The following is a 25,000-nucleotide window of genomic DNA, read 5'->3' as shown; positions in this document are numbered from 1 at the left end:
TGTCCATGTAACGCCCAAGGAAAGTCCTCACCTCATCGTCCTTCACATGAGGGTTATACATATTAACCGTGACCACCCGGAAATTGGTTTTTCCCAGGCTGGTCACCTCGTAATAGCGCATCGGTCCATCCTTTCCCACTTCTCTCGCCCTCCTCATTACCTCCTCGTACTTGTCTTCTTTGTGGAGGGTCACGTCAAAAGCCACCTCCAGTGGGTTCGCCTGGAGGCACAACACTTCCCCCACCTGCAACTTTAGGATCCCGATCAATATTGTTCTCCCAAAGGTCTCCCTCCCAAACGGTTCCATCTCCTTGTTCCTCCAGGCGAACCTCACTGTGTTCGCTATCCCGATTCCAGGCGTCTTGTTGGGAGCATGTCGAGCCATTTTTAAACCAAGAAAAAAGGTTTCCACCTCCTCGAAAAAAGCTCTCTTGAAAAGAAGCCTCTAGAAAAAAATTCTTTTATACCGGAAAAAAGGGAAAACCCGTTTCCCACACTCCAACCTTTTCCTCCCTCCTGCCTTCCTTCGACCTTTTGGCTCAGCGGGCTCTGGGGCACCTCGGTACCAAGCTTGATCTGAGCCAAAAGGCCGAGAAGCGATAACCCACAAATTGACCCCTGCACCCGCCGGGCCCCCGGGGGTCTCGGCAGACCTCAGCGGTTTGGCAAAAGTTGTCTCCTCCCCACCCGACGTTTCCCTGGTGACAGGCGGGTGTTTTTTTTAACAAGTCGCTAATGCGTCTTTAAGTCACTAGCTCTTTAAGCCTAGTGCGACTATTTGTTCAAAGCCCGGAAAACACGTCAGTCGTCGTCGGGCTTGAACTCAATTGCCCGAGCGACTACTTTGAGTGGAAAAATACGCCGGTCGGTCGGTCGGTCGGTCGGGTCGGTCGGTCAGCCGGCTTCAAGTCAAACGCCTGAGCAAAAAGTCTCGGCGTCATCTCTGTCAATTTCTCTTGAAACAAGATACCGGGCTCTGCCAGAAGCAAAGCCCTTCCAAAAATATGTTGAACTCGTAAGTGTTCCTCTCCACGGAAGTCTTTAGTAAAAGGCGAAAGGCTTGTGCGTAATGAAGAGAAACCAGAGTCGTATGGAAGTCAGAGGTCGGGGCCCGAGACACACACTGTGCACTCTAGGCCGGGTGCCCGCGGGTGGTTCCCGAACCCACTCTTCCAAGTTTGAGGGCTGTGGGTAAAAATTCAAAGACAGACAGACAGACAGACAGACAGACAGACAGACAGACAGACAGACAATCCTGGTGAAGTGATTGTATTTTTTGGGGGGGGGTCAAAAACAGAGACAGACAGACAGACAGACAGACAGACAGACAGACAGACAGACAGACAGACAGACAATCCTGGTGAAGTGATTGTATTTTTTGGGGGGGTCAAAAACAGAGACAGACAGACAGACAGACAGACAGACAGACAGACAGACAGACAGACAATCCTGGTGAAGTGATTGTATTTTTTGGGGGGGTCAAAAACAGAGACAGACAGACAGACAGACAGACAGACAGACAGACAGACAGACAGACAGACAATCCTGGTGAAGTGATTGTAATTTTTTGGGGGGGGGTCAAAAACAGACAGACACACACACACACACAGAGACACACACACAGAGACACACACACACACACACACACACACAGAGACACACACACACACACACACACACACACAGAGACACACACACACACACACACACACACAATCCTGGCCAATGTTTTTTTTTTTTTTTTAAGTAAAATGGCGGGAAAACGGGGGACCCCATGAAGGGGGCTTCGCCCTTGTTTCAGTTTGGATGATTCTTCTTTTTTCATTCCTTCTCTTCTTCTGCTAGCTGTTTTACATAGCTTTGCGTATTTCTTTTTCCTTGACAATGAGAGAAAAGTGTTGCACCGTTCCCGGAGGTACTGCAATACCGGGTCGATGCGTGGAGCGGACGGAGCAAGCCCCATTTCCGACTCCCTGTTCGAAAAATCCATTTAATATGTAGTCCCCCGATGGGGGACGTATCAGATATTAAACTGATAAGAACAGATACTACACTTGATCTGAGCCAAAAGGCCGAGAAGCGATAACCCACAAATTGACCCCTGCACCCGCCGGGCCCCCGGGGGTCTCGGCAGACCTCAGCGGTTTGGCAAAAGTTGTCTCCTCCCCACCCGACGTTTCCCTGGTGACAGGCGGGTGTTTTTTTTAACAAGTCGCTAATGCGTCTTTAAGTCACTAGCTCTTTAAGCCTAGTGCGACTATTTGTTCAAAGCCCGGAAAACACGTCAGTCGTCGTCGGGCTTGAACTCAATTGCCCGAGCGACTACTTTGAGTGGAAAAATACGCCGGTCGGTCGGTCGGTCGGTCGGTCGGTCGGTCGGTCAGCCGGCTTCAAGTCAAACGCCTGAGCAAAAAGTCTCGGCGTCATCTCTGTCAATTTCTCTTGAAACAAGATACCGGGCTCTGCCAGAAGCAAAGCCCTTCCAAAAATATGTTGAACTCGTAAGTGTTCCTCTCCACGGAAGTCTTTAGTAAAAGGCGAAAGGCTTGTGCGTAATGAAGAGAAACCAGAGTCGTATGGAAGTCAGAGGTCGGGGCCCGAGACACACACTGTGCACTCTAGGCCGGGTGCCCGCGGGTGGTTCCCGAACCCACTCTTCCAAGTTTGAGGGCTGTGGGTAAAAATTCAAAGACAGACAGACAGACAGACAGACAGACAGACAGACAGACAGACAGACAATCCTGGTGAAGTGATTGTATTTTTTGGGGGGGGGTCAAAAACAGAGACAGACAGACAGACAGACAGACAGACAGACAGACAGACAGACAGACAGACAGACAATCCTGGTGAAGTGATTGTATTTTTTGGGGGGGTCAAAAACAGAGACAGACAGACAGACAGACAGACAGACAGACAGACAGACAGACAGACAGACAATCCTGGTGAAGTGATTGTATTTTTTGGGGGGGTCAAAAACAGAGACAGACAGACAGACAGACAGACAGACAGACAGACAGACAGACAGACAGACAATCCTGGTGAAGTGATTGTAATTTTTTGGGGGGGGTCAAAAACAGACAGACACACACACACACACAGAGACACACACACAGAGACACACACACACACACACACACACACAGAGACACACACACACACACACACACACACACAGAGACACACACACACACACACACACACACAATCCTGGCCAATGTTTTTTTTTTTTTTTTTAAGTAAAATGGCGGGAAAACGGGGGACCCCATGAAGGGGGCTTCGCCCTTGTTTCAGTTTGGATGATTCTTCTTTTTTCATTCCTTCTCTTCTTCTGCTAGCTGTTTTACATAGCTTTGCGTATTTCTTTTTCCTTGACAATGAGAGAAAAGTGTTGCACCGTTCCCGGAGGTACTGCAATACCGGGTCGATGCGTGGAGCGGACGGAGCAAGCCCCATTTCCGACTCCCTGTTCGAAAAATCCATTTAATATGTAGTCCCCCGATGGGGGACGTATCAGATATTAAACTGATAAGAACAGATACTACACTTGATCTGAGCCAAAAGGCCGAGAAGCGATAACCCACAAATTGACCCCTGCACCCGCCGGGCCCCCGGGGGTCTCGGCAGACCTCAGCGGTTTGGCAAAAGTTGTCTCCTCCCCACCCGACGTTTCCCTGGTGACAGGCGGGTGTTTTTTTTAACAAGTCGCTAATGCGTCTTTAAGTCACTAGCTCTTTAAGCCTAGTGCGACTATTTGTTCAAAGCCCGGAAAACACGTCAGTCGTCGTCGGGCTTGAACTCAATTGCCCGAGCGACTACTTTGAGTGGAAAAATACGCCGGTCGGTCGGTCGGTCGGTCGGTCGGTCGGTCGGTCAGCCGGCTTCAAGTCAAACGCCTGAGCAAAAAGTCTCGGCGTCATCTCTGTCAATTTCTCTTGAAACAAGATACCGGGCTCTGCCAGAAGCAAAGCCCTTCCAAAAATATGTTGAACTCGTAAGTGTTCCTCTCCACGGAAGTCTTTAGTAAAAGGCGAAAGGCTTGTGCGTAATGAAGAGAAACCAGAGTCGTATGGAAGTCAGAGGTCGGGGCCCGAGACACACACTGTGCACTCTAGGCCGGGTGCCCGCGGGTGGTTCCCGAACCCACTCTTCCAAGTTTGAGGGCTGTGGGTAAAAATTCAAAGACAGACAGACAGACAGACAGACAGACAGACAGACAGACAATCCTGGTGAAGTGATTGTATTTTTTGGGGGGGGGTCAAAAACAGAGACAGACAGACAGACAGACAGACAGACAGACAGACAGACAGACAGACAGACAATCCTGGTGAAGTGATTGTATTTTTTGGGGGGGTCAAAAACAGAGACAGACAGACAGACAGACAGACAGACAGACAGACAGACAGACAGACAGACAATCCTGGTGAAGTGATTGTATTTTTTGGGGGGGTCAAAAACAGAGACAGACAGACAGACAGACAGACAGACAGACAGACAGACAGACAGACAGACAATCCTGGTGAAGTGATTGTAATTTTTTGGGGGGGGTCAAAAACAGACAGACACACACACACACACAGAGACACACACACAGAGACACACACACACACACACACACACACAGAGACACACACACACACACACACACACACACAGAGACACACACACACACACACACACACACAATCCTGGCCAATGTTTTTTTTTTTTTTTTTTTTTTTTTATTTTTTTAAGTAAAATGGCGGGAAAACGGGGGACCCCATGAAGGGGGCTTCGCCCTTGTTTCAGTTTGGATGATTCTTCTTTTTTCATTCCTTCTCTTCTTCTGCTAGCTGTTTTACATAGCTTTGCGTATTTCTTTTTCCTTGACAATGAGAGAAAAGTGTTGCACCGTTCCCGGAGGTACTGCAATACCGGGTCGATGCGTGGAGCGGACGGAGCAAGCCCCATTTCCGACTCCCTGTTCGAAAAATCCATTTAATATGTAGTCCCCCGATGGGGGACGTATCAGATATTAAACTGATAAGAACAGATTTTTTTTTCTTTTGGAAAAGTTTTTATTATCACAATTCCTTTAAGGACAGCTCACATATGTTTGTACATCATTATATACACATAAAAACGGCATGAACGCATAAAACACAGCATTTGAAGATTTCATTTAAATTTGTAAAAAAGTACATGTTGTTAAAACCAATAAAAACAACCATGATTAAAAGTACTTTTCATTGTGGAAAACATCAAATCTGTAAAAGCCATTTAAAATGTGTACAAATGATTTAACAAGGTAAAACATTTTTAAGACATGAAAAACATGTTAAAAAGTCACTTGCTAAGAGGCTGTCTTCGGTCCTTTGTACAGGAGCGGGGTGAGTCCTTATCAAACTTGCCTCCTCCTGCTCTCCCGAATCAATCATCGTCCCGTCCTTAGGGGCCCAGAGGAGATGCCTCCCCTAGGTGCATCGCCCTAGGCGCCGCAGCGCTGTCAGGCCGTGGCCGCAGGGACCTTGGGTGTTGTGGGGGACCCTTCGCCTGGGGTCGAGGCCCCCTTCCTTCTGTACCACCCCAGGGCCTCTGTGGCTACCATGGCCACTGCCTGGGGGGTGGTGTCGACCTGTTTCGCTACCAGCAGGTTGCGGGAGGACCACAGTGCTGCCTTCAGACACGTGAGGGTGGGCCAGAGCTTGGTGAAGGCCTTTGATGGAATGGGCCTTCGGCCCACCCCATACAGCACGAGCTGGGGCGTTAGGTCCTCCCCTGCTGGCAGACACGAGGAGATCAGGGGGCCTACTTCCTTCCACAGGTCCCTAGCGGCTCTGCACTCCCAGAGCAAGTGCCTCACCGACTCTTCTTGGCCACAGCCTGGTCGGGGGCACGCGGATGTCCTCGCCATGCCCCGGGAGTGCATAACGGCCCTGACCGGGAGGATCTCGTGGGCGACCATCCAGGACAGGTCCCGGTGCTGATTCAGGAGAGCAGGATGGGCCACATTACGCCAAACCGTTGTGGGCTCGCCTATAGCAAGCCCGCGCACTGGACACACTGGTTCCCGGTCCTGCACAAGAGAGAGAAGAGAGCGATGTTTAGTTAAAACTGTGACTGCTTCTTTTTCCAATTTAAAATGTCTTAAAAACTTCTGGAGCTGGGCGTAGTGTGTGGGAAGCAGGAAAGAGACTGGGGCTCGCAGGTCGACTGGGATCAGCCTCAGAGTCCTGAGGTAAGATCCCAGCCAGAACCGTGCGAGGGCCTGAGTCTTATTGGTGGCCAGGGAGGTGGCAAGAGTGAGGTGTAACGCTGTGTAGCGGCTGCCCAGGAACAAGTAGAGGTCAGGCAAGCCTTTCCCCCCCTTGGACCTGGGCCTCTTGACCACCTCCCTCCTCAGCCTCTCCCACTTGCTCCCCCACAAGAAGTAAAACAGCATCCGCTCCAGGGCTAAAAGAGTTCTCCTAGGGGGGATAAAAACAGAACTGATTAATAAAAGCACAGGTAAAATCACTGCTTTAATGATTAAAACCTTGCCCTCAAAAGTCAGCTGTCGTAGTCCCCAAAAACCCAGTCTCTGTCTTACTGTCCCCAGGGTCCCACTCCAATTTCCGCTCCCTCCTCCCTCCTGGTCAAACTTTACCCCCAGTACCCTTATGTCCGTCGTTTTAACCGTCAGTGGTAGTCTGGTCAAGTCTGGGTCTGCCCACGGTCCGAAAAATTGGGCCTCTGTCTTGTCTCTGTTCAGTCTCGCCCCAGAGGCTCGTCCGTACCAGTCAGTCCTGTCCAGGGTCCTGTCGACGGATAAAAGGTCGGTGCATAAAATGTTGACGTCGTCCATGTAAAATACGCACTTGGCGGTCATCCCCCCACTCCCCGGGATCCCCACCCCACTGATCCGTTGGTCCCTTCTCAAGACCTGTGCCAGTGGTTCAATACAGGCCACAAACAGAAGAGGAGATAACGGACAGCCCTGACGGACGCCGCAGTGTACTCCCACTGCCTTTGACAGATGCCCATTTACAAGGATTTTGCTGGTGATGTCGCCGTACAGCAGTCCCACCCAAGCTAAAAACCTGTCCGGGAAACCCATTTTTTGCAGTACCTTAAAGAGGTACTGGTGCGAGACCCGATCAAAGGCTTTTTCAAAATCTAAATTTAGGACTACAAGCCGCATATTTCTGTCTCTCGCATAACAGATGGCATCTCGGATCAGTATCAGGCTGTCCGTGATCTTCCTTCCGGGAATGGCACAGGTTTGATCCGGGTGGATCACCTCCCCTAAAACAGAAGACATTCTGAGTGTTAAAACCTTGGTAAAAAGTTTACAATCAAAATTTAAAAGGGTTATCGGTCTCCAGTTCTTTAGGTCTGTCCTGTCGTTTTTCTTATATAAAAGAGTCACGATCCCCACTCTAAAACTGTCAGGTAGTCTGTCAAGGTATTCAAAGTCAGTAAAAACAGTCAAAAGTTCGTCGGCTAAAACATCCCAAAAGGTCAGATAAAACTCCAAGGGGAGGCCATCCTCCCCCGGTGACTTACCCCTCTTAAAATGCTTCAGTCCTTGGTCAATTTCTGTCCTCGTCAAGTCTTTTGTCAGGTCGTCTGTGTTGGGTAAGGTCTTGTCAATGTATGTTAAAACGTCCCCCATTGTTTCCTCGCATACATCTTTTACCCCAAACAGTTCCCCATAAAAATCCTCGACTACTTTTTCCATTCCTTCTGTGTCTGTTTTTAAAACCCCATCTTTATCTTTTAACCCTGTCATTATCCTACCCTTACTAACTATCTTCTTAAAAAAGTACCTTGTGCACTTCTCCCCCTCTTCTAGTTCCCTTTCCTTGCTTCTTAAAATAACCCCTTTGCTTTTTTGTTCTGCTAAAAGTGCCATTTCCTTTTTAACTAGTTTAATTTCGTGGTTAAAATCAAAGCCCTGTTGGCCTAGATTAAAATACCTTTCCAGTCGCTTTTGCAGTCCCACCATGCATCTATCTTTTTCTTTACTTTTCTTCTTTCCTATTTCTCTAAAGAAAGTCCTCGTCCTACCCTTCACCATTTCCCACCATTGTGCTCGTGTGTCAAAGAAGTCCTGTAGCGTCTGCCACTGGCTGAACTGCTCCCTGTACTGACTAACTACTCTATCATCTTCTAAAAGGGAACAGTTCAATTTCCAGGGCCCTCTTCCCACAGTCACACCCGAAGTTAGTGAAAGGGTGCACGTCAGCATTACGTGATCTGAGAAAAAGGCAGGGGTTATTCTAGCATCAGTTGGGGGGCAGTCCCGGGTAAACAGATAGTCAATGCGAGAGGCTCTGGTGCCGTCACCACTGGTCCAGGTGAAGCCCTCCTCTCTTGGATGCAGGGTTTTAAAACAGTCGGTCAGTTTAAAATCCCTGCACAGCCCTTGCAATAAAACACTTGACCTATCTACCTTAAAATCCTCTCCCGCCCCTCTCCTGTCTGCTCTACTTAAAACACAATTAAAATCCCCACCCACGACTAGAGGATCCCTCCCTAGCAGGTGGGACTGCAAGTCTTCTAAAAGTGCGCACCGGTCATGTTTGTCATTAAAACCATACACATTTAGCATGTTAAAATCTCTCCCCATAAAAGTACAATTGGCTAAAAGAGCACGCCCACCTACCACCACCGTGCTCCCCCTCACCACCACCTGTGGGGTCTTGATTAAAATGGCAACACCGTCGTTTTTATTAAAATTTGAGCCACTCCAAATGGAGGGCCCATGCTGCCACTTGTCCTCCCATTTCCTATAAGAGGATAAAAAGGGTAGACCACACTCCTGTAATAAAAACACATCTGAATTAAACCTTTCTAAAAAGGATAAAACCGACTGTGCTCTTCTTTCTGTTTTTATGCTTCTCACATTTATGGTGGTGATGTTAAAAGCCATAAGAGGGGTGAGTAAAAACAGTGCTTAAAAGAAAAGGCATTTAAACAGTTAAAAGGGGGTTACTTGTCTAGTGCTTCCTCTCTCTCCCGCCGGGGTAACGGGGGATGGCAGGGAGAGGAGGTTAAAACAGGACTTAAAAAGGAGATTGTGTTGGGGGAGTTGGGAGGGAAGGTTCTGGGTTCTTCCTCCCCCTGGGAGCTCTCCCATTCCAATTTGCCCTTTTTTTCATCGCCTTGTTCGGGGTCGGAGAGCTCCTCAGCATTTCTTTTTCGTGGGGGGAGGTGTTCTTCCAGAATCTCCACTCCCTCTCCCGTATCTCCTGACGCTGTCTCCACAGCTTTCTCTGACACAGTCTCCATACTGTCTGACCCACTTGGGGAGTTCTCACTCAAGACCTCTCCGGGGCCGTCTTTCTCGGCCCTTTCTCCTTCAGGGGTCACATTAATCTGGGGCAGGGGGATTGGGGGGGAGGGGGTTTTGTCCTCTCCTCCCACTTTTTCCACCACTGCACCTTCCGCGCCCTCCACTACCACCGGCTCCACCACTACCTCCTCAACCACCACCGGCTCCACCACCACCTCCTCGGCAACTGCCGTTCCCTCCCCTTGGCGCTCAGAAGCCCGGTCCGCGGCCGCCGTCTCCCTCCTCTCGGCCCTGACCTTATTGGCCCAGGAGAAGGGGCAGCCGCGGATGAGGTGGGACCGCTCGCCACAGAGGTTGCACGACCTTCCGTTCGTGCACTCCTCGTAGCGGTGGCCCACCTCCCGGCACTTCATGCAGACGACCTTTTTACAGGCCTCTGCGAGATGGCCATGTTCACCACACTTACGGCACAGCTTAGGCTGGTCCTGGTAGTGAACATGGCCCCTATTCTCTCCGAGGACTATGGTGGATGGGATGGCTTTCAACCCACCATAGCCCCCGGGGTCCTCCCTCTGCTGGACAGTAACCCTCCAGGCCCCTGTCCAGATCCCATCGGGATCCTTCACCTGGACCAAGGGCCCCTTCACATTGCAGTACCTGCCCAGCCATACTGCAACGTCCTCCGGCTGTACGGTTTCGTTATACATACGGATAATAACGGTTTTAATGCTATTATCCGTCAGCTTGGTCACCTCAAACATTGCTGTGAGGGACCCCTGGATGTTCAGGGAGTTCTGGAGTTGCCCCCAGAACTCCCGCAGGAAGCTGGCGTTGGCAAAGCTGACATCGAAGCCCTTCCCATAGGGAAGGGCTAAGATGCAGTTTACCTGCGCGGGGTGGAAACCGAGCTCTTTCTGGAGGAATTTTCTGGAGAAATCCAATCGGGATAACTCCATTATTTTCCCTCCCTTCTCCTTTAAAAGGAGGCGCACTGCATGGTGCCTCCTCATGCCAACCTGTGCTGCTGACATGATGGAGGCCCACTCCCTTTACAGCCCAACACCAGTGAAAAGGGGGGGGGAGGGGAAGGGGAAAAGGGGAGGGGAAAGGAAGGAAGGGGGGCGGGGGGAGGGAGGGAGAGGGTGTTGGGAAAAAGGGAAGGAGTGAAAGACAACCGAGGGAGCTGGCAGGCTCAGGTAGACTAAGCTAACAGGGCCTACCAGCACCACGGAACACACAACAAACTATCTGGCACAGCACCAAACTAATCTTATTGACAATGGGAAAGGACACTAGGAGGGGAATTTTTTTGTTTTATATTTTCCACAGGGGGGAGGGCACAAAAGGGAAAGACAAAAATAAACCACACAAACAAACTAAAGGCTAGAATGCTAGCAGGCCACACCAGCAGGCCAGGCTAGGCCTACCAGCTGGCAGGCCCACCAGCCAAGAGGCCTCAAAACAAAAAACCAACAAGGCACACAAACCAAGAGGGAAGACAACCTAGGGGGTAAGACTAACAAAACAAATTAAATAAAGTAAAAGGGAAGTGAAGGGATGACAACAACAAAAGGACAAACTGACTAAACAACACCTACCAAACATGAGGGACAAGAGGCTAGCAGGCCTCACCAGCCGGCCAGGCTAGGCTAACCAGGCAGCAGGCTAGTTAGCAAAATGTCCCCCAGTTGGCAACACAAACAACAAGAAACTGAACAAAAGGAAATTTGGGGGATAAACTAAGGGTACAAGGTGGATGGGAACAAAGAATAAACAGTCAAACAATGCCTGCCACGCCTAAGGGGCCAGGAGGCTTGCAGACCAGGCTAAGCTAAAGCTAGCAGGCCGACAAGCCAGAAAGCCACCCCAGCTAGCAGACAACACACAACTGAAGACAATGGGAGGAGCTAAGGAGGGGACTATAGGATACACGGGGGAGGAGAGATGCAAAACAGGACAAGCAGGGGAAAACACAAAATAAATGTAATAACTAAAGAAAAAGGACCAGAGGGCCTTTAAACTCACCCTACAGGTGCTGGTGCACCTGTAGTCCACCACCAAGACCACCACCTAACCCAGGACAAAGAATAAACAAAGGTGAGACAAAAAACAACAATAATGACAATAAATGATGATTTAACAAAAATAAATAGCACAATTTTCCCGGGCGCCCTCCGGCCTGTGATCGCTTCTCTGATCAAGTGCAGCACTGGCAAGGTAACTACACTTGATCTGAGCCAAAAGGCCGAGAAGCGATAACCCACAAATTGACCCCTGCACCCGCCGGGCCCCCGGGGGTCTCGGCAGACCTCAGCGGTTTGGCAAAAGTTGTCTCCTCCCCACCCGACGTTTCCCTGGTGACAGGCGGGTGTTTTTTTTTAACAAGTCGCTAATGCGTCTTTAAGTCACTAGCTCTTTAAGCCTAGTGCGACTATTTGTTCAAAGCCCGGAAAACACGTCAGTCGTCGTCGGGCTTGAACTCAATTGCCCGAGCGACTACTTTGAGTGGAAAAATACGCCGGTCGGTCGGTCGGTCGGTCGGTCGGTCGGTCGGTCAGCCGGCTTCAAGTCAAACGCCTGAGCAAAAAGTCTCGGCGTCATCTCTGTCAATTTCTCTTGAAACAAGATACCGGGCTCTGCCAGAAGCAAAGCCCTTCCAAAAATATGTTGAACTCGTAAGTGTTCCTCTCCACGGAAGTCTTTAGTAAAAGGCGAAAGGCTTGTGCGTAATGAAGAGAAACCAGAGTCGTATGGAAGTCAGAGGTCGGGGCCCGAGACACACACTGTGCACTCTAGGCCGGGTGCCCGCGGGTGGTTCCCGAACCCACTCTTCCAAGTTTGAGGGCTGTGGGTAAAAATTCAAAGACAGACAGACAGACAGACAGACAGACAGACAGACAGACAGACAGACAATCCTGGTGAAGTGATTGTATTTTTTGGGGGGGGGTCAAAAACAGAGACAGACAGACAGACAGACAGACAGACAGACAGACAGACAGACAGACAGACAGACAATCCTGGTGAAGTGATTGTATTTTTTGGGGGGGTCAAAAACAGAGACAGACAGACAGACAGACAGACAGACAGACAGACAGACAGACAGACAGACAGACAATCCTGGTGAAGTGATTGTAATTTTTTGGGGGGGGTCAAAAACAGACAGACACACACACACACACAGAGACACACACACAGAGACACACACACACACACACACACACACAGAGACACACACACACACACACACACACACACAGAGACACACACACACACACACACACACAATCCTGGCCAATGTTTTTTTTTTTTTTTTTTTTTTTTTTTTTTTTTTTTTAAGTAAAATGGCGGGAAAACGGGGGACCCCATGAAGGGGGCTTCGCCCTTGTTTCAGTTTGGATGATTCTTCTTTTTTCATTCCTTCTCTTCTTCTGCTAGCTGTTTTACATAGCTTTGCGTATTTCTTTTTCCTTGACAATGAGAGAAAAGTGTTGCACCGTTCCCGGAGGTACTGCAATACCGGGTCGATGCGTGGAGCGGACGGAGCAAGCCCCATTTCCGACTCCCTGTTCGAAAAATCCATTTAATATGTAGTCCCCCGATGGGGGACGTATCAGATATTAAACTGATAAGAACAGATTTTTTTTTTTTTACAAAATATATTTATTACGTTCCATGCCTTTCATTACAAAACCATATATCAATCCAAAATCATAACTAGGCATTTTTTAACTTCAACACAAACATTAAACCCCAATACAAAGACTCGTCTTCCCTCCCCTTCCCACTTACAAACCAAAACACATACCCACATTAAATACCCAACAAAACTTACCCTATACTCCCGACCGACGGGGACGCCTCCTCCACTCCTGACGCTCCTCCGTCGGCCACCATCCCTTCTCCCCTAGAAACAACACCAATTCCCTGCACACCCACACTCTGTGCCTTGTGCACCCCACTCAAGTCCACCACTCCACCCTCCTTCTGACTCTGGCCCGAGCACCCCATGCCCTCAAACAAAAAGTTAACCCCTTCCTCCATCCCCCAGCTCTGGGCAATGCCTGGAAGGTCCAGCTCAGCCAGGGGTGTAAAAGAGCACGAAGGAGAGGGAGCCCACGAGGGCCCCGCTTCCTCTCCCCCCTGCCCTGCCCCCCCCCTACCATCCTTCCTCCTCCTGCTGTCCTTACGCTCCCACTTCTTAGGTCTCTTTATCGGTGGAGGGCGCAGCCAGGGAACATCCCTATCCGCGTCCGACAGCCCCCCCCTCGCTTCGGTCATATTATCCGCCAGCCCACCCCTCGCTTCCTTCACAGTGTCCGTCAGCCCCCCCACCATCTTCCTAAGTTCCTCCACCCGTGATCTCACCTCTTTACTATCCCCCCACTCCTTCACTCCTTCTCCTACTGGTCCCGCCACCTCTGCCTTCTCTGTCTCCTCCCTTTCTGTCGCTTTCTTCTCCACCACCTTCTTCCCTGTCTCCTTCCTTTCTGTCTCTTTCTTCTCCACCCCCTTCTTCCCTGTCTCCTTCCTTTCTGTCTCTACCACCTTCTTCCCTGTCTCCTTCCTTTCTGTCTCTTTCTTCTCCACCACCGTCTTCTCTATCTCCTCCCTCTCTGTTTCCTTCTCCGTCTCCTTCTCCACCGCCATCTTCTCTATCTCCTCCCTCTCTGTTTCCTTCTCCGTCTCCTTCTCCACCACCTTCTTCTCCGACCCCTCCACTCTCTTATCTCCTTCCTCCTCCTGCTCCTTCTCTCCTTCAGCCTCCTGCTCCTCCTCTCTTTCAGCCTCCTTCCCTTCCGGTTCCACTATGTCAATTTCTTCCTTTTCCTCTTCTGCTCCTGCTATCTCTCTTTCCTCCTTCTCCCGCCGTGTGTCCCTTTCCTCTGTGCCTGTTCTTGCTTCTTTGTCCCCTCCTCTTCTTCCCCCATCCCCGGCTCTCGCTCCCCCCCCAGCTGCAGACGCGTATGACCTCTGACGCGCCGGGCATTCACGCCACAGGTGCGTCAGCATGCCACACCCGTGACATGCCTTCGGCGCATCACAGTCCCTCGCCTCGTGCTCCGTAGATCCACAATACCTACACTTCTTTGTGCTACACGAGGCGAGGATATGACCATAGGCCATACAACGCCTGCAGAACGGGGGCTGACGTGCATAATACAACGTCCCCCTGTCAGCCCCCAGGGAGAACATCGCCGGCGGATGGAGGTAGCCTCCCAACCCCCCAGGGTCCTCCCTGAGCAACGCCTGGAATCCTCTCTTCCCATCCCAGAAGCCCAGGGAGTCCCTGAGGAGCCTCGCCGTTGAGACATTGTCCATGTAACGCCCAAGGAAAGTCCTCACCTCATCGTCCTTCACATGAGGGTTATACATATTAACCGTGACCACCCGGAAATTGGTTTTTCCCAGGCTGGTCACCTCGTAATAGCGCATCGGTCCATCCTTTCCCACTTCTCTCGCCCTCCTCATTACCTCCTCGTACTTGTCTTCTTTGTGGAGGGTCACGTCAAAAGCCACCTCCAGTGGGTTCGCCTGGAGGCACAACACTTCCCCCACCTGCAACTTTAGGATCCCGATCAATATTGTTCTCCCAAAGGTCTCCCTCCCAAACGGTTCCATCTCCTTGTTCCTCCAGGCGAACCTCACTGTGTTCGCTATCCCGATTCCAGGCGTCTTGTTGGGAGCATGTCGAGCCATTTTTAAACCAAGAAAAAAGGTTTCCACCTCCTCGAAAAAAGCTCTCTTGAAAAGAAGCCTCTAGAAAAAAAATTCTTTTATACCGGAAAAAAAGGGAAAACCCGTTTCCCACACTCCAACCTTTTCCTCCCTCCTGCCTTCCTTCGACCTTTTGGCTCAGCGGGCTCTGGGGCACCTCGGTACCAAGCTTGATCTGAGCCAAAAGGCCGAGAAGCGATAACCCACAAATTGACCCCTGCACCCGCCGGGCCCCCGGGGGTCTCGGCAGACCTCAGCGGTTTGGCAAAAGTTGTCTCCTCCCCACCCGACGTTTCCCTGGTGACAGGCGGGTGTTTTTTTTAACAAGTCGCTAATGCGTCTTTAAGTCACTAGCTCTTTAAGCCTAGTGCGACTATTTGTTCAAAGCCCGGAAAACACGTCAGTCGTCGTCGGGCTTGAACTCAATTGCCCGAGCGACTACTTTGAGTGGAAAAATACGCCGGTCGGTCGGTCGGTCGGTCGGTCGGTCGGTCGGTCGGTCAGCCGGCTTCAAGTCAAACGCCTGAGCAAAAAGTCTCGGCGTCATCTCTGTCAATTTCTCTTGAAACAAGATACCGGGCTCTGCCAGAAGCAAAGCCCTTCCAAAAATATGTTGAACTCGTAAGTGTTCCTCTCCACGGAAGTCTTTAGTAAAAGGCGAAAGGCTTGTGCGTAATGAAGAGAAACCAGAGTCGTATGGAAGTCAGAGGTCGGGGCCCGAGACACACACTGTGCACTCTAGGCCGGGTGCCCGCGGGTGGTTCCCGAACCCACTCTTCCAAGTTTGAGGGCTGTGGGTAAAAATTCAAAGACAGACAGACAGACAGACAGACAGACAGACAGACAGACAATCCTGGTGAAGTGATTGTATTTTTTGGGGGGGGGTCAAAAACAGAGACAGACAGACAGACAGACAGACAGACAGACAGACAGACAGACAGACAGACAATCCTGGTGAAGTGATTGTATTTTTTGGGGGGGGCAAAAACAGAGACAGACAGACAGACAGACAGACAGACAGACAGACAGACAGACAGACAGACAGACAATCCTGGTGAAGTGATTGTATTTTTTGGGGGGGTCAAAAACAGAGACAGACAGACAGACAGACAGACAGACAGACAGACAGACAGACAGACAGACAATCCTGGTGAAGTGATTGTAATTTTTTGGGGGGGGTCAAAAACAGACAGACACACACACACACACAGAGACACACACACAGAGACACACACACACACACACACACACACAGAGACACACACACACACACACACACACACACAGAGACACACACACACACACACACACACACAATCCTGGCCAATGTTTTTTTTTTTTTTTTTTAAGTAAAATGGCGGGAAAACGGGGGACCCCATGAAGGGGGCTTCGCCCTTGTTTCAGTTTGGATGATTCTTCTTTTTTCATTCCTTCTCTTCTTCTGCTAGCTGTTTTACATAGCTTTGCGTATTTCTTTTTCCTTGACAATGAGAGAAAAGTGTTGCACCGTTCCCGGAGGTACTGCAATACCGGGTCGATGCGTGGAGCGGACGGAGCAAGCCCCATTTCCGACTCCCTGTTCGAAAAATCCATTTAATATGTAGTCCCCCGATGGGGGACGTATCAGATATTAAACTGATAAGAACAGATTTTTTTTTTTTTTTTAGAAAAAATAATTTATTACAATCAATAACATTCAAACAATACAAATCAAAATTTTCCTTTAAACTAAATCAATCATGGTATTTTTAATTCAACAAACAAACGAAAACCCAAACAAAACAAAAACTCAGGGGAGCATCATCCCTCCCCGTCATCCTAAACACTAACTTTCCCTATCTTCCCTTCCCTAATCTAAAATAACCCCAGCCCTAATCCCCCCTTCCATCTCTCCCGGGCAGCATGCTGCCCCCACTTCCTCTCCTCCCTCTTCATCCTCCCCCTCAGATCTCCTTCCACCCTCCTCACTATGCCTTCCACCCCACAATCTCTCCCTGTCTTAACCATGTTCTGCCTGGCTTCCCACAGCCCCCGCTTAAAGAGGCTCATGAGAAGCCAGAGCAGAAACCTATCCCTATCCGTCCCCCTCGCTCTCCCTACTCCTCTCTCTAGCCTAGCCCATGTCAATACGAAATCACCTCTAACCCTTCCTAACAACACCCGTGCCTTCGCCCATACTACTCCGGCAATGGCACAGTCCCAAAAGACATGACGCACAGTCTCCTCCCTGCCACAAGAAGGTCTTGGGCAGGTGGGGGATCGCGCCAAGCTATGCCGGTACATGGTGGAGCGCACCGGCAAACACTTGTGGAGGCTCAACCAATTCAGGTCCTTGAGCCTGTTGTCCAGACCCCGCGCCTGCACTCCCTCCCAGACCACCGCCGGGATGCCCACTACAGGTGCTGGACTTACTGCCCGTCTGACCTCCTCGTACAGGTGCCTGTGATCTAAACCTACTCGGGCGACTTCAACCTCGGGGTGCGCACGCAGCCATTTGGCCGCATGGCCAAAGTGCCACGGCAGCTGTTCCGCCCGAGGACCCGTGTTAGACCACACCATTACGCTTCTCGCCTGATACGAGAAGAACACCCGCAGGAGGTAACCGGACGGGTGTAGTACTGGCTGAGCAAGCTCCGTCAACAGAAACGAAACAAAAATGGCGTCCAGCTTGAGGGGGAGATGTGGTACCCCCCTACCTCCCTCCCCGATGGGACAGATCATGCGTGCCCTGGCGACCCACTCGTACCTGCCACCCCACATGAACTGAAACACCAGCCTCACTAGATGCCTCCTCAAACAAGCCGGCAATGGATAGATGTACGCCAAGTACAATAGAGATGGCAATACATCCACCTTGAGAACCAGGACCTTGCCTAAAAAGGACAACGACCTAGCCCTCCACATCGCTAGCTTCTTCTGTACCACTGCGATGCCCATGTTCCAGTTCAGCGTCGCTGAGCCGGAGGTCTCAAAATGGACCCCGAGTATCCTCAGGGCCCCGTTACAGAGAGATAACCCTCCGGGCACATCCGTCCTACCACTCCATCTTCCGAAAAACTTAACGGAAGACTTCGCGTGGTTAAGAACCGCCCCCGACGCTCGGGTGAAGTCCCCAATAATGGCAAGGGACCTTGTCAGGCACGAGTCCTTGCAAAGCAGCAAGGATGTGTCGTCGGCGTACTGTGTCAACTTGACACGGAGACCGCCACTTCCAGGGATCAGCAAGCCCTCCACCCCTGTGTCTGCCCTAATGGCAGCCCCCAGAGGCTCCATGTACAGAACGAAGAGGAGAGCTGAGAGCGGGCATCCCTGCCTGACCCCAGACGAGAGGTCAAAAACGTCACCTAAGTGACTGTTTACGCTAACTCGGCACCCCGCTCCGACATATAATGTACGGATCCATCCTATAAACTTCTCCCCAAATCCTAATCTACCTAACACCCTGAATAGAAAGGATCTATTCACGCGATCAAAGGCTTTCGCCTGATCAAGCGCTGCTACCATTAAAGGCAGCCCCCTATCTTCTACCCAAGCGATGGAGTCCCTGATCAACTGTAGGTTCCATCTGATCGAGCGACCCTCTACCCCGCACGTCTGATCCTCATGGACGACGTAGGGAAGGGCTGTGCGCAACCGGTCTGCTAAAACCTTTGCAAGTAGCTTGTAATCTACGCACAGCATGGTCAACGGCCGCCAGTTGCCAAGGTCAGTTGCTTCCCCCTTCTTATAAAGAAGTGACAGCACACCGACAACCATTGATCCCCCCGGGACCCCCGTCTCAAGGATGGCCTTCAAGACTTCGAGGACCACTGGTCCAAGTATACCCCAAAACTTGAGGTAAAACTCGGCCGGCAGCCCATCCATCCCAGGCACCTTCCCTTTTCCCATCCTCCTGAGAGCGCTCTCAACCTCCTCGAGGGAGATCTGAGCCTCCATCACATCTCTAATGTCCTCCGGCAATCGCCGGGACAAGTGTTCTAAAAACACATCTCCCTGCTCTACATCTATTACCCTCTCTTTAAATAAACCTCGGTAATGATCAGTTGTTACCCTGACCATTTCCTCCGGTTTTCTAACTATGCTACCATCTTCTTTCCTCACCCCATGCATTATCTTCCTACTCTGTCTGCCCTTAACCGACTTAAAGAACATAGCGGAACAAGTCTCATTATGTTCTAGAAAGCCATTATGCGCCCGCTCCAGGAAAGCTCGAGCCTTCCGCTCCTGCAGCTCCCTGAGCTGCGCCTTCAGGTCAGTGGATCTCTCCCAGTCAATCGACCCGCCGAGGTTGCCTGCCTCGTACTCGAGTTCGAGCAACCTTTGGATACGATCCACCTCCCTCCTTTCCTCCCTTTTTTTCCTCCTGCAATATCCTATTATAAAGGCCCTAATCCTTACCTTAACTAAATCCCACCACTCTAACACCCCCTCACACATGGACCGGAGGCCTTCAAGCCCCCGAAAGAAACCAAAGAAGGTGTCAACGAAAGCTTGCTCCTCCAGCACATCCCGATCTAATTTCCAGTACCCCCTACCGAAGAGGCAGACTGGCGACCCCACCTGCAGGAGCACCCCGTCGTGATCTGAAAAGAACACAGGCAACAGCCGCCCAGACAACTGACCCAAAGACCTGGATACAAAAATGTAGTCGAGCCTCCGCGCAACCCCCCGGGAGTTGCGCCATGTGGGACCAGCCATTGTCGGAGTAGTGTGCAGGCCTCCATCAACCAGACCATGGCAAGCCATTAGCCCGGTGATGGATCCTGCACTACTATCCCTCACTAACCCTAAATCTATGTTAAAATCCCCACCTATCACCAAGTGCCTATTTGTAACACACAGGGGCGCCAGACAGTCCACCATCTCCCTCCTGTCTGCCGCCACCTGTGGCCCATACACCACCACTAACCTATACCTACTATCCCTAAAAGTGACATCCACCCCCAACACCCTCCCCTGCATTACAACAAAAGATCCCTCCACCTTCACCTCCCTATTCCCAAACAAAATCCCCACCCCTGTAGAATGCACCCCACCTATACCCCAAACTGACTCCCCCTTATCCCACTCCCTACTAAACCTGATGACATCCCCTCCATCCCTCAGGTGAACCTCCTGTAAAAAACAAACATCAAAACCCACCCCCTCCAAAAAACTAAAAACCGCCCTCCTCTTAACAAAATCCCTCAAACCCCTTACATTTAAACTAAAAATATTAACAGAAAATGTCATTTAAATTTATAACCCTACATCAACGAAATGAAACCCCAAAATAACAAAACAACAGGAGACTCACCCGATGCTCCCCTGCTTCTTCTCATCCGGCAGGGACGTCTTCTCCTCTCCTGACGTCCCCCCGTCCTCCTCCATCTCTCCAACCCAGGATGCAGGCATGGTGTTAGGCCTTGGAGTGCCCTGCATCCTGGGTTCCCCACCAACACCCTCCGTTCCTCTCTCCCTGTAGGCTTCTGGACTGAGATCGAGAGCAGGGGACCCCATCTCCCCAAGCAGGAGTTGAGATCCCCCCTCAGACACCCAGCCCAGCGCCACGCCCTGGGAGTCACCCTCCACCAGACGTTGAGGGGCCGAGGAAAACAGAGAGGACAAGGCCTTTCCTCCCTCCCCCATCACACGCTTGGCCATCCCCTCCACACCCCCCTCCCTCTCACTGCATTCCGGGCCCCCCCTCTTCCCTTTCTTCTTTGGCGTTGGAGGCAGCGGAGAGACACCACTCCCCCTCTCCGCTAGCTCCTCCACCATTCCCCTCAACTCTTCAACGAGGGCGCTCGACATGCTGTCCCCCCACTCCTTCCCTCCTTCTGCTCCTTCTTCTGGTCCCGTCTTCACTTCTCCCTCCATTTCTGCCACCGTTCCCTCCTCCACCTCCTCTCTCTCCACCGTCCCAGTCTCCTTCTTCTCCGCTCCTCCACCTCCTTCCACCTCCTCTCCTTTTGTTCCGGCCTTCTCGGCTCCTCGCCTCTCTCCTCTCGTAGCCTCCTTCCTCCCGTCCTCTTCCTGTGCCATCCTTTCCCCTGTGCCATTACTGTCATCCGCTCCCTTTCGTTCTCTCCTCCCTCCATCCCCCGTTCCCCCTCCAGCTGCAGAGGCGTATGACCTTTGACGAGCCGGGCAATCACGCCACAGGTGTGCTGATGAACCACACCCGTGGCAAGCCTTGGGCTCGTCACAATCCTTGGCCTCGTGCTCTCCCGACCCACAGAACCTGCACTTTCTGGTGTTGCACGAGGCCAGGATATGACCGTAGGCCATACACCTCCTGCAGAATGGAGGCTGACGGGCATAAAACAATGTCCCCCTGTCAGCCCCCAGGGAGAACATCGCTGGAGGATGGAGGTAGCCACCCAATCCCTTCGGGTCCTCCCTGAGAAGGATCTGGAACCCTCTCCTCCCGTTCCAGAATCCCAGGGAGTCCCTGAGGTGCCTTGCTGAGGAGACATTGTCCGCGTATCTCCCCAGAAAGGCCCTCACCTCCTCGTCCTTCACATGCGGATTGTACATATTGACGGTGACCACCCTGAAATTGTTCCTTGCCAGGCTGGTCACCTCGTAATGACACAGGGGCCTTGCACCTTTCCCTTCCTTCACTCTCGTCATAATGTCTTCATGTTTCTCCTCCGTGTGGAAGGTCACGTCGAAGGCTCTCTCCATTGGGTTACCTTGTAGGCATAGGACATCTTTCACCGATAACTTTAGGACCCCCATCAGGATAGTCCTTCCAAATGTCTCCCTCCCAAATGGCTCCATATCCTTTTCCTTCCAAGCAAACCTCACCGTATTCGCCAATCCAATACCTGGTACGGACCTGTTCTGTCTGTTGTTCTCCATTTTCTTCTCCAAAAAAGCTCTCTCCAAAAGAAGCCAAAGAACAAGGAAAACCGGGAAAAAAACGATTCCTCAAATAAAGAAAAAAAACACTTTCCTCCCTCCTGCCTTCCTTCGACCTTCTGACTCAGCGGGCTTTGGGGCACCTCGGTACCAAGCTTGATCTGAGCCAAAAGGCCGAGAAGCGATAACCCACAAATTGACCCCTGCACCCGCCGGGCCCCCGGGGGTCTCGGCAGACCTCAGCGGTTTGGCAAAAGTTGTCTCCTCCCCACCCGACGTTTCCCTGGTGACAGGCGGGTGTTTTTTTTAACAAGTCGCTAATGCGTCTTTAAGTCACTAGCTCTTTAAGCCTAGTGCGACTATTTGTTCAAAGCCCGGAAAACACGTCAGTCGTCGTCGGGCTTGAACTCAATTGCCCGAGCGACTACTTTGAGTGGAAAAATACGCCGGTCGGTCGGTCGGTCGGTCGGTCGGTCGGTCAGCCGGCTTCAAGTCAAACGCCTGAGCAAAAAGTCTCGGCGTCATCTCTGTCAATTTCTCTTGAAACAAGATACCGGGCTCTGCCAGAAGCAAAGCCCTTCCAAAAATATGTTGAACTCGTAAGTGTTCCTCTCCACGGAAGTCTTTAGTAAAAGGCGAAAGGCTTGTGCGTAATGAAGAGAAACCAGAGTCGTATGGAAGTCAGAGGTCGGGGCCCGAGACACACACTGTGCACTCTAGGCCGGGTGCCCGCGGGTGGTTCCCGAACCCACTCTTCCAAGTTTGAGGGCTGTGGGTAAAAATTCAAAGACAGACAGACAGACAGACAGACAGACAGACAGACAGACAGACAGACAATCCTGGTGAAGTGATTGTATTTTTTGGGGGGGGGTCAAAAACAGAGACAGACAGACAGACAGACAGACAGACAGACAGACAGACAGACAGACAGACAATCCTGGTGAAGTGATTGTATTTTTTGGGGGGGTCAAAAACAGAGACAGACAGACAGACAGACAGACAGACAGACAGACAGACAGACAGACAATCCTGGTGAAGTGATTGTATTTTTTGGGGGGGTCAAAAACAGAGACAGACAGACAGACAGACAGACAGACAGACAGACAGACAGACAGACAGACAATCCTGGTGAAGTGATTGTAATTTTTTGGGGGGGGTCAAAACAGACAGACACACACACACACACAGAGACACACACACAGAGACACACACACACACACACACACACACAGAGACACACACACACACACACACACACACACAGAGACACACACACACACACACACACACACAATCCTGGCCAATGTTTTTTTTTTTTTTTTTTTTTTTTTTTTTTTTTTTTTTTTAAGTAAAATGGCGGGAAAACGGGGGACCCCATGAAGGGGGCTTCGCCCTTGTTTCAGTTTGGATGATTCTTCTTTTTTCATTCCTTCTCTTCTTCTGCTAGCTGTTTTACATAGCTTTGCGTATTTCTTTTTCCTTGACAATGAGAGAAAAGTGTTGCACCGTTCCCGGAGGTACTGCAATACCGGGTCGATGCGTGGAGCGGACGGAGCAAGCCCCATTTCCGACTCCCTGTTCGAAAAATCCATTTAATATGTAGTCCCCCGATGGGGGACGTATCAGATATTAAACTGATAAGAACAGATTTTTTTTTTTTTACAAAATATATTTATTACGTTCCATGCCTTTCATTACAAAACCATATATCAATCCAAAATCATAACTAGGCATTTTTTAACTTCAACACAAACATTAAACCCCAATACAAAGACTCGTCTTCCCTCCCCTTCCCACTTACAAACCAAAACACATACCCACATTAAATACCCAACAAAACTTACCCTATACTCCCGACCGACGGGGACGCCTCCTCCACTCCTGACGCTCCTCCGTCGGCCACCATCCCTTCTCCCCTAGAAACAACACCAATTCCCTGCACACCCACACTCTGTGCCTTGTGCACCCCACTCAAGTCCACCACTCCACCCTCCTTCTGACTCTGGCCCGAGCACCCCATGCCCTCAAACAAAAAGTTAACCCCTTCCTCCATCCCCCAGCTCTGGGCAATGCCTGGAAGGTCCAGCTCAGCCAGGGGTGTAAAAGAGCACGAAGGAGAGGGAGCCCACGAGGGCCCCGCTTCCTCTCCCCCCTGCCCTGCCCCCCCCCTACCATCCTTCCTCCTCCTGCTGTCCTTACGCTCCCACTTCTTAGGTCTCTTTATCGGTGGAGGGCGCAGCCAGGGAACATCCCTATCCGCGTCCGACAGCCCCCCCCTCGCTTCGGTCATATTATCCGCCAGCCCACCCCTCGCTTCCTTCACAGTGTCCGTCAGCCCCCCCACCATCTTCCTAAGTTCCTCCACCCGTGATCTCACCTCTTTACTATCCCCCCACTCCTTCACTCCTTCTCCTACTGGTCCCGCCACCTCTGCCTTCTCTGTCTCCTCCCTTTCTGTCGCTTTCTTCTCCACCACCTTCTTCCCTGTCTCCTTCCTTTCTGTCTCTTTCTTCTCCACCCCCTTCTTCCCTGTCTCCTTCCTTTCTGTCTCTACCACCTTCTTCCCTGTCTCCTTCCTTTCTGTCTCTTTCTTCTCCACCACCGTCTTCTCTATCTCCTCCCTCTCTGTTTCCTTCTCCGTCTCCTTCTCCACCGCCATCTTCTCTATCTCCTCCCTCTCTGTTTCCTTCTCCGTCTCCTTCTCCACCACCTTCTTCTCCGACCCCTCCACTCTCTTATCTCCTTCCTCCTCCTGCTCCTTCTCTCCTTCAGCCTCCTGCTCCTCCTCTCTTTCAGCCTCCTTCCCTTCCGGTTCCACTATGTCAATTTCTTCCTTTTCCTCTTCTGCTCCTGCTATCTCTCTTTCCTCCTTCTCCCGCCGTGTGTCCCTTTCCTCTGTGCCTGTTCTTGCTTCTTTGTCCCCTCCTCTTCTTCCCCCATCCCCGGCTCTCGCTCCCCCCCCAGCTGCAGACGCGTATGACCTCTGACGCGCCGGGCATTCACGCCACAGGTGCGTCAGCATGCCACACCCGTGACATGCCTTCGGCGCATCACAGTCCCTCGCCTCGTGCTCCGTAGATCCACAATACCTACACTTCTTTGTGCTACACGAGGCGAGGATATGACCATAGGCCATACAACGCCTGCAGAACGGGGGCTGACGTGCATAATACAACGTCCCCCTGT

At 51.1% G+C, this 25,000-nt stretch overlaps 8 non-coding genes and 4 pseudogenes across 8 annotated transcripts; all 12 read right to left on the bottom strand.

The window, feature by feature from the left end:
• Nucleotides 1-972: 972 nt before the first annotated feature.
• LOC115187275 (U5 spliceosomal RNA) lies at nucleotides 973-1,089 on the bottom strand. Its single transcript, XR_003875994.1, has one exon. It is a non-coding gene; the product is annotated as a U5 spliceosomal RNA (small nuclear RNA).
• An 804-nt stretch (nucleotides 1,090-1,893) lies between these two features.
• Nucleotides 1,894-2,084, bottom strand: LOC115187274 (U2 spliceosomal RNA). Its single transcript, XR_003875993.1, has one exon. It is a non-coding gene; the product is annotated as a U2 spliceosomal RNA (small nuclear RNA).
• Nucleotides 2,085-2,458: 374 nt separating this feature from the next.
• On the bottom strand, nucleotides 2,459-2,575 carry LOC115187273 (U5 spliceosomal RNA). Its single transcript, XR_003875992.1, has one exon. It is a non-coding gene; the product is annotated as a U5 spliceosomal RNA (small nuclear RNA).
• Nucleotides 2,576-3,383: 808 nt separating this feature from the next.
• LOC115187263 (U2 spliceosomal RNA) lies at nucleotides 3,384-3,574 on the bottom strand. The gene has a single exon (XR_003875983.1). It is a non-coding gene; the product is annotated as a U2 spliceosomal RNA (small nuclear RNA).
• Nucleotides 3,575-3,948: 374 nt separating this feature from the next.
• LOC115187272 (U5 spliceosomal RNA) lies at nucleotides 3,949-4,065 on the bottom strand. The gene has a single exon (XR_003875991.1). It is a non-coding gene; the product is annotated as a U5 spliceosomal RNA (small nuclear RNA).
• Nucleotides 4,066-4,877: 812 nt separating this feature from the next.
• On the bottom strand, nucleotides 4,878-5,055 carry LOC115187261 (uncharacterized; annotated as a pseudogene).
• A 6,830-nt stretch (nucleotides 5,056-11,885) lies between these two features.
• Nucleotides 11,886-12,002, bottom strand: LOC115187271 (U5 spliceosomal RNA). Its single transcript, XR_003875990.1, has one exon. It is a non-coding gene; the product is annotated as a U5 spliceosomal RNA (small nuclear RNA).
• Nucleotides 12,003-12,736: 734 nt separating this feature from the next.
• On the bottom strand, nucleotides 12,737-12,913 carry LOC115187258 (uncharacterized; annotated as a pseudogene).
• Nucleotides 12,914-15,546: 2,633 nt separating this feature from the next.
• On the bottom strand, nucleotides 15,547-15,663 carry LOC115187270 (U5 spliceosomal RNA). Its single transcript, XR_003875989.1, has one exon. It is a non-coding gene; the product is annotated as a U5 spliceosomal RNA (small nuclear RNA).
• Nucleotides 15,664-16,464: 801 nt separating this feature from the next.
• Nucleotides 16,465-16,645, bottom strand: LOC115187251 (uncharacterized; annotated as a pseudogene).
• A 5,725-nt stretch (nucleotides 16,646-22,370) lies between these two features.
• Nucleotides 22,371-22,487, bottom strand: LOC115187269 (U5 spliceosomal RNA). The gene has a single exon (XR_003875988.1). It is a non-coding gene; the product is annotated as a U5 spliceosomal RNA (small nuclear RNA).
• An 822-nt stretch (nucleotides 22,488-23,309) lies between these two features.
• LOC115187257 (uncharacterized) lies at nucleotides 23,310-23,486 on the bottom strand (annotated as a pseudogene).
• Nucleotides 23,487-25,000: the final 1,514 nt, after the last annotated feature.

Source organism: Salmo trutta, unplaced genomic scaffold (assembly GCF_901001165.1).
Source record: "Salmo trutta unplaced genomic scaffold, fSalTru1.1, whole genome shotgun sequence".
NCBI lineage: Eukaryota > Metazoa > Chordata > Actinopteri > Salmoniformes > Salmonidae > Salmo > Salmo trutta.
The sequence above is the reverse complement of the archived record's forward strand: the minus strand, read 5'-3'. Positions and strand labels throughout refer to the sequence as shown.